Source organism: Chiloscyllium punctatum, chromosome 35 (genome assembly GCF_047496795.1).
Source record: "Chiloscyllium punctatum isolate Juve2018m chromosome 35, sChiPun1.3, whole genome shotgun sequence".
In the NCBI taxonomy this organism is placed as follows: Eukaryota; Metazoa; Chordata; class Chondrichthyes; order Orectolobiformes; family Hemiscylliidae; genus Chiloscyllium; species Chiloscyllium punctatum.
Genome location: NC_092773.1, coordinates 17,095,609 through 17,102,768, shown reverse-complemented (window position 1 = coordinate 17,102,768; position 7,160 = coordinate 17,095,609).

Sequence of the window (7,160 nt, the reverse complement as noted above, 5' to 3'; positions counted from 1 at the left end):
TTTTTTTTGCAATCTGTGCTGTAAATGATATGTTGTGGGAACTGTTTACTAGATCTGTCAAAAGAATGTCTTCTAGCAACCTTCAGTTGGTCATTGCTTCGTCCATGTCATAGAGCCATACAGAATGGAAAAAGACCCTTCAGTCCAACTCGTCCAGGCCGACCTGATGTCTCAATCTGACCAAGCCCCATTGCCACCAGTTGGCCTATAACCCTCCTCACCCTTCCTTTTCATTATACCCATCCAGATGCCTTTTAAATGTTGTAATTGTATCACCCCCACCGCTTCCTGTGGCAGCTCATTCCATATGCTCACTCGCCTCTGCTTGGAAAAAATTGTCCCTATGATCACTTTAAATCTTTATCTTCTCACCTTAAACCTGTCACTTGTGGCTTTGGATTTCACTCCCTATCCTAGGAAAAAGACGTTCAGCCTATCCATGCTCCTCATAATTTTATAAACCACTTTTAGGTCACCGCTCGGCCTCTGATACTCCACGAAGAAAAACCTCAGCCTATTCAGCCTTTCCCTATAACTCCAGGCCCAGCAACATCACTGTCAATCTTTTATTCACCCTCTCAAGCTTCCTTCCAACAGAAGGGCAACCAGAACTGTACACTGTATTCTAAAAGTGGCATCAGCAATGTCCTGTATAGCTGCAACATCATGTTCCTACTCACGTACTCCGTGTTCAGACCAATGAAGGCAAGTATGTCAAATGTCTTATTCATCACCCTTCTACCTGTGACTGCACTTCGAAGGAACTATGCAGTTGCACCCTTCTATGTTGTTGTTTGGCAACACAGGCCTGTGGCCTTGGAATTCCTTGCTGAAACACCATGTGGACTACAGTGTTACAGACTGAAAGGCTGCCAACATCCTCTCCAGAGACAAGGTAAAGCCAGCAGTCATCCTTCCAATGATTTCTAGGCCATCGAAAAATTTAGGTGACTTTCTGTTTGATAACAGGTTAGTCCAATTTTTGATCCAGATGGTCCAACATGTCATTGACAATGAAAATTGCTCAATTTCTTAAAAATGCAATAGTTTTGCGCATTCATTGCTTGAGATCCAGTTTCCCTTCATTGCATTAAATGGTATTATCATGTGTCTGTAGATGAATATTCCATGAAAATCGAAAAAACGTAGCATGAATAGCATTTACTTGACTGAAAATGAACTGTTGAAGTCAGAATTGTTTAGAAGTTAAGAAAGAACAAATAGAGGGAAATGTGGATAGGTTTGAGTTAACAACTTGACAAAGAAATGTGTACTGAAATTGGGCAGTAGGGTGGTGAAAACATGGATGACTTGGTTGCAGTTCTGTTAGCTTTCCCTAATAGCGCTTGGCCAGTTACACGAATGAACGGTCAGTTACACTAATGAACTGCCAGTGGTGTGGGATGACTGGACTAAGTGGCAGATTTCCCTCCCTAAAAATCAATAATTGGCATGATGAGGTTTTGTGTAAATCTATTAGCTTCATCTTTACTGATAGTAACCTTTTTATTCTAGATGTGTTTAATTCATTGAATTCGGATATCACCAGAGGTGCCTTTATCTTAGGTGAATTCATGACTGTACATCAGGACTTTGGCCATGTGACAGTGCCCCTCAAAACATACACCTGGTTCTCTTTCAAATATTGAGTAAAGCAAGTATTGCAAAGTCTTTTGATAGAGTTGAAGGGCAATACAGTTTGAAACGAGTCAGTTAAATCTCATTTCATGAGAGGTGTGAATGTGTTCATCTTGAACTTGTGAATACTACATAGAAATTAGATTCTTTAGTTCAGTATACAGGCAAAGAAACCTGTAATTCACTTTTTATTTGCAACCCAAAGCAGATCAAGTAAAAATACTGTGTGGACATATGTATTGAAGATAGAGATTTTGACAATATTGCTTATCTCTTGCCAATCCAAATGAGGTCTTGCCCTTGGCATGCCCAATACTGAGAAAAAAGCCTCATTAAATATTTTCATTAAAAATTCAAGCCAACCTTTCAACTTGATAAATGCTCTTAAACACGGTTGAATCTCATTTTCAGCTTCTGTCACACTTCTGTAAAAATTTAATGATCCGTTAAGATCATTCTGCTTTCGGACGGAAGAGTATCTGATTGGTGAATATGTATTCAGAGATAGGAGGTGGCGACCATTCATCATGATCATGGCTGATTGTCCAACGCAATAGCCTAATCCTGCTTTCTCAGTGTGACCTTTGACCCCATTCACCTCAAGTGCATATCTAACCTCGTTGAATACATTCAATGTTTTTGCATCAATACGTCCTGTATTAATGAATTCCATACATTGCCCCTTCTTCCCCTCTGCTGGTGCCACTGTCCCATGAATTCAAACCCATTTTCCCACACCAGTCTTTCAGCCATGCAATTACCAACTTAATCTTATACACCCTGTACCAATTAGCTAATGGCTCAGGTAGTAAGCCAGGGATTACCATGTTTTTGGTTCTGCTTTTTAATTCAGCTCAACCCAGGAAAATAAAGATTTGTTTTCCTGTCACTTTTTTCATAATTACTGTACACTTTTCCACACTCTTTCTGCTGTCTTCAACTGTAGAGTCCAAGATACTGGTGCTTTCCATTGGACTTGTTCCTCTAGTTCAAGCTTGGGAAGCTCAAAGACATTTGTATTTGGTCCTGCCACAAACTCCTGTCTACTGAAGCCATTTCACAACCTAGCCAATATTGTAAACTTGTAATTAAATTCCCATACAAGATCACTTCCTATCTTGAAATCTACTTGCGTGGCTCTTTGTCAAATTGTTGTAAAGCAGCTTCAGGAGTACCATGGTGTATTTTATATCAAAGGCTGTGTTTAAACCAAATTATTTTCATCATTAAATACCAATCCAATACAGCAGTTCTCAATCTTTTGCATTTTAGGTGCTACCAACCATTTTCTTTTAAAAACCCTGATCCCACCAGGACACCAAGAGGGTATTTTTTACATTTAAATGTATTTTTGCATTACATTAACCATTAATGAACACTTGAGGACATTAAAAGTAGTAATGATTTGGCTGAGGATAAGTTTTATTGCTCAATTATAAATAAGATAACTTAATGAGAAACATATCATTGCATTTGATTGGCAAACCCGCCAATTGTTGAGGACCCACCTCGACTATCTTTACATCCCACTGTTTGACAAGCATTCATACAGAAATGTTCAATTTGTCTATTATCCATGTTGTCCGACAATGGCTTCCAATCCATCAATGCTTTAACTGTAACATTTGCATGCTCCTCTGAATTCCCCCTTATCTGCCTAAAGCAAGTATTAAGAACTGTGAGTTCTGTCAATGCAGTAGTGTTCTCTCAACTCCAGTGCAATGCACGGAGTTAAATTATGCTGAATTAATCATGAACAAACAATTGCACAAAATAAAGTCTCACATTGCTAATTAAGGTTTTGCGGTCTTATTAACAAGAACATAATTTTTATATCACAATGATAACAATAAACAGAGTGCACATAGCTACTTTCTTTAATTCACTACTTTAAATAATCACCAGAGGGCAACACAAGAACACCAAAAAGAGCCACAGAAAAATAGAGGGAAAGAAAAATGACAAACATCACTGCATGAATTGGAAAATAAATAGATATTTCATAAAAGACATTTTCAGCATAGAATTATTCAATTTCTTGACAACATTGCATAGAAGTTTGGAGAAATAGTGGTGCTTATTAATGATGTCATAATCTTTGAATCTTTCACATTTTGCCTTGACTTGGAATGTAAGAGGTTTGGTACTTAAAAGTGAATTATTTAAGAACATAGGTCTGTATCCATGATAATTCCTTGTTAATTATTTTAAACTAATGGTTTGATTTGGTCAACTGTTGATAAGAACTGAAAATTTGACCACAATCTCAGTACACAAAAAATTCTACACTCACACTTTTAATTGTACTTGAGAAGTAGCTGCAGTCAGAGAGCCTTTCTTTCAGATGAAACCTTAAAATGAAACATTGCTTCCCTGACAAATAGCTCACTTTCTTGTGGAAAACAAGTTCAGAAAGTTCCCCCAGTGCCTTGTGTAATATTGATGCCTTCAACACCACTGTTTTGGCAGCTGATATGCTGAAGGGAGAAGTGCCAAATAGTTGACATCCCTGATTTAGCTTAGCTCTTCAATACAATGAGATGGAGACATGTATTGCTTCAGCCGTTAACATATCAATAGGAGGATTTTTAAAAAAACAATTACTGCTGCAGGATAAATACCCCACCCAAAAAAACCCACCTTTTTTTGGGGCAACAAACTGAAATGGAAGGCATACTGCTATATAAATGAAATACCACGAGAGTTTAAACTTAAATCAAATGCTGTATATTTTTGAACCGTGCATTGCAATGTTACTTTTTGAAGTGGTGAGGCAGTACGTTTGAGATTCAGCCTGAAGACAGTTGCCTGGTTGTACTGTATTATGCTAAAACTATAAGTGGCAGCTGAGCAGCCAAGAAACATCCAGAGCCTGCAGACAGAAAGCATCTATCTCTCCTCCTCTCTCTTCAGGTGGAAAAATACAGAAAAAAACAAAAGAGCTTAAAAGAAAGAATTCTAACAAGAACCAGGTCCACCCAATCAACTACTGAATCAAGCAACAACTATCACTACACAGATGACAGCATGTCTCCTGTTCTAAAAATCGAAAACACAGTGAGACAATTTAACACTGACTTGAAATTTGAAGTTGTGATCTGTGGCATTTTGTTTTGAATAGATTTTACCACTTAGTACCTATCAAACCCTTTGCCTTTGTCTGTTTTAATCAGGAATGAGAGGTTTTTTTGGTGCTTTTTGAACCAGTGTAGTTTAAATTGCATTCACAAGTTAGAAACCCTTTTGCTCTGTTTTTTGTTAAAGGTAAGTGTAATATTAAAGAGTTATTTTCTGTTAATGATGAAGCCTGATGTGAATTGCTGATCTCTTGAATAACACTCCATCAGGATTAATTGAAAATGTTGAAAATCAGACAGCTGGCATAGATTTGTGACATGTAGGTTTATTTCACAAAGCTTACTTAATTTTTTTGATTGAGATGACAGTGGACCTAGCAATGTCTATGGATGCATTTTATATGGACTTCCATAGGACATTTGATCAAGACCCTCATGAGAAATTGTTGCCAAACGTTGAAACTCAAAGAGCTGTAGGCAAATAATTGATCTGCTTCAGCAATTCACTGAGCAATAGAGTGGACAAAATAGTCAAGTACTTTAATTGGAAGGATGTTTCTAACAGTTTTTCAAAAGGATTTGAGTTGTGGCTTGAACCATTTGAGTGTTGTTAACAACTCAAATGATCAAATAGAAAATTGCATAAAAATGTGAAAATGATATGGACAGGAATAATTGTAAACAGTGTTGATGAAAAATCATATTACAAGGATGTTATCATGTTAAAATTATGTGAAAGCTGTAGCCAGTGGGTTCCACTCAAACTACATATGACATTATTGACTTTATCCCTAAAAAGCATAGAAAGTCATATAATTTATGAAGAGTGAAAAGCTAGAAAAAGTGGCTGTCCAAAAATACAAGGGAATGGCAGTAACATCGGTCATTAAGCAGACATGCAAGTCAGAGCCAAGCCTTTTAGAAGCATAGAGGTAAAAACAATGACTGCAGATGCTGGAAACCAGATTCTGGATTAGTGATGCTGGAAGAGCACAGCAGTTCAGGCAGCATCCAAGGAGCTTCGAAAGCGACGTTTCGGGCAAAAGCCCTTCAGTTGAAGTTTGGAACTCACTTTTGCAAAGACCAGTTATTTACACGACATCAACTCTTAATTTTAAATTTGAGGTTGGTAGACTTTAGCCAAAGGTGGGGAAATAGCACAGCAAGGTCAAGATCAGCTGTTAGTTTATTGAATGCAGAACAAACTTGATTGTCAGGCTTAATCATGTTCCAAGATTAATTGCTCATTGTTGCTTACAGCATCTTGCTCTCTGCTAGTTTGTTGCTATAGTTTTCAACAGGTTGCTGCAATTCAAAACTATTTGTGGACTATGAAATACTTTGTTAGAGTAAGCAAGTGAAAGGTACTGAAATTGCATGTCTTTTAAGATGCTATAATTTGATCACTCCAGTGAATATTAGGATATATAGCATATGATGCATAGCAACATGTCTACCACTGTTCCTGATGGCTTCTGAACTGCTGAGTACTAGTTCCGTATGCCTTCTCCCTAATTATTGCTGTCCTGAGTACTTCTCATTTTTAAGAATCTGCTACCTCTATCATGCTTTCACAAAGGGCCAAAACAATGATTTGCAAAACAATGGACTTTTCACTTCAGTGGTACAAATAACATCTCTGTCAAGTGGTGCTTGACTCACAACTGCTGTGTTAGCAGAATCTGAAGCAGCAGCAAACAAATCTGATAGATTTAATGAATAACAACATTATTCTTGGAATGAATGCCAGCCAGGAATAGAAACAAATTTTTTGGCTTCTTGCTTGACTGCTAGCTCCTTCAAATAAACATCTGTTGTTATAAATGAAGCAGAAAAGTCAATAGTTGAAAGTTTTTGGAGCAGAATACGACCATTTACTGCACAACTCGCTTTCATAATCACTCATGGAATGAGGCTTCTTTTTAAATGAAGGGCAGCATAATAGACGGTATGGGGCACTGAGGCTTGGCAAGTAACAGATATTTGTAATCAACCTGTAACTACACATCTCTAGACCAGGTGGTACTTGAATTTGAGCCTCATGGCTTAAAGGGAAAGACAATACCACTGTGCCACATTTGCGGTGGGATCTGGATCACAGGCAGGAAATATATTCACATTCAAGTCGTAGAGGAATTGAGGAAAAGTGGTCAAGGAGTCCTGATTGCTGAGGCTGGGTCCCATTGCAGACAATTCATTCTCCTTTCCAGTTAGCAGGAGGAAACAACCAGAAACCACTTACACATTGGAAACCAGCTGCCTGTCTGGCTTTAACTTCCAGCAGCAACCAGCTATGGGCCTGTGCAGCCACTCAGTAACACATGACAATACACAATGCTAAATACATCAATAGATATTATGGCTGCAGAGGTACACAGTTGCAGGAAGGGACTCTGGATGGTTATGACAAAGTCCCTTTTTTAAAAATTCATTCACATGGGCATC